At 46.3% G+C, this 2067-nt stretch overlaps 1 pseudogene across 1 annotated transcript; it reads left to right on the top strand.

The window, feature by feature from the left end:
* Positions 1-700: 700 nt before the first annotated feature.
* On the top strand, positions 701-1525 carry LOC100960665 (annotated as a pseudogene). The gene has a single exon (XR_153289.2). The product of XR_153289.2 is annotated as a 40S ribosomal protein S3 pseudogene (transcript).
* The last annotated feature ends 542 nt before the right edge of the window (positions 1526-2067 follow it).

Consider the following 2067-nt stretch of genomic DNA (forward strand, 5'->3'; position numbering starts at 1 on the left):
CTTTGAGCCACAGGTGCCACCCAACAGTCACCTTGTTAACTGCCTGTCATTATTAACAGCATGTCTTGGCTGGGCGCGGTCGCCCTTGTAATCCTAGCACTCTGGGAGGTCAAGGTGGGTGAATTGCTTGAGCTGACAAGTTCGAGACCAGCCTGAAGAAGAGTGAGACCCCATCGCTACTAAAAAACTGAGGCAAGAGGATGGCTTGAGCCCAAGAGTTTGATGTTGCTGTGAGCTATGATGCCACGATGGAACCCGGGGCGACAGCTTGAACTCTGTCTCAAACAAACAAACAAACAAACCCAGTGTGTCTCAATTATGGTTTTGTTCTATTTTGTAAATCAAATTTTTGTCTGTCAGAAATAGCAATCATGGAAACTTTTTCCCTTTTTTTGAGACAGAGTCTCACTATGTCTCCCTCAGTAGAGGTAGAGTGCTGTGGCGTCACAGCTCAGAGCAACCCCAAACTCTTGGGCTTAAGCAAGTCTCTTGCCTCAGCCTCCCAGTAGCTGGGACTACAGGGCCTTTTCTCTTATCTAGAGAAAGCTGAAGACCAGGTTTGGGTTTGGACCAAAACAAACAAACAAAAAACCTATTAGAACTGATAAACAAATTCAGTAAAGTTGCAGGATACGAAATTAACATTCAAAAATCAGTAGCCTTTTTATATGTCAACAGTGAACAATTTGAAAAAGAAACCAAGCCTTTCCTTTCGGCAGCCCGTGGCGGCAAGATGGCAGTTCAGATTTCCAAGAAGAGGAAGTTCGTTGCTGATGGCATCTTCAAAGCTGAACTGAATGAGTTTCTTACTCGTGAACTGGCTGAAGATGGCTACTCTGGAGTTGAGGTCCAACCAGGACAGAAATCGTTATCTTAGCCACCAGAACACACAATGTTCTTGGTGAGAAGGGCGGACACATTCAGGACCTGACGGCTGTAGTTCAGAAAAGGTTTGGCTTCCCAGAGGGCAATGTAGAGCTTCATGCTGAAAAGGAGGCCACAAGAGGTCTGTGTGCCATTGCCCAGGCAGAATCTCCTGTTACAAACTCCTTGGAGGCCTTGCGGTGCAGAGAGCCTGCTCTGGGGTGCTGCCATTCATCATGGAGAGTGGGGCCAAGGGATGCGAGGTTGTGGTGTCTGGGAAACCCGAGGACAGAGGGTGAAGTCCGTGAAGCTTGTGGATGGCTTGATGATCCACAGTGGGGACTCTGTGAACCACTACGTTGACACTGCAGTGTGCCATGTGCTGCTCCCCCAGGGTGTGCTGGGCGTTTAGGTGACGATCGTGCTACCTTGGGACCCTACTGGTAAGACTGGCCCTAAGAAACCTCTGCCTGGTGAGCATCGCGGAACCCAAAGATGAGATACTGCCTACTACCCCTATCTGGGAAGAGAAGGGTGGGAAGCCAGAGCCGCCTGCCATGCCCCAGCCAGTCCCCACAGCATAACAGGGTCTCCTTGGCAGATGTATCTGGAGTCTGGATGTTGCTCTGTAAAGACCTTTAATAAAGTCTTGTACAAAGACAAAAAAAAAAAAAAAACAAAGAAGTCCCATTTACAAGAGCTACAGATAAAATAAAATACTTAGGAATAAACTTAACCAAAGAAGTGAAAGGTGTCTATAATGAAAATGATGAAACATTGGTGAAAGAAGTTGAAGAGGACACACCCAGAAAATGGAAAGATATTTTATACCCATGGTTTGGAAGAATCAATAGTGTTAAAATGTCATACTACTCAAAGTACCTACAGAGTCAATGCAACTCCCATCGAAATATCAATGACAAGTCCTGTGTGGTGGCTCATGCCTGTAATCCTAGCACTTTGGGAGGCCAAGGCAGGTGGACTGCTCAAGTTCAGGAGTTCTAGACCAGCCTGAGCAAGAGCAAGAGCCCGAAACTGAGCCAGGAGTCCGAGGTTGCTTTGAGATGTAATGATGCCACAGCACTCTACACAGGGTGATAGAATGACACTCTGTCTCAAAAAAAAAAAAAAAAACAAAAGAAAGAAAAGAAAGAAAAAGAAAAAATCAGGCCAGTTGCAGTGGCTCACATCTGTAATCCTAGC

This window comes from Otolemur garnettii, unplaced genomic scaffold (assembly GCF_000181295.1).
Source record: "Otolemur garnettii isolate 467f Iridium unplaced genomic scaffold, OtoGar3 scaffold00019, whole genome shotgun sequence".
NCBI classification, from domain to species: domain Eukaryota; kingdom Metazoa; phylum Chordata; class Mammalia; order Primates; family Galagidae; genus Otolemur; species Otolemur garnettii.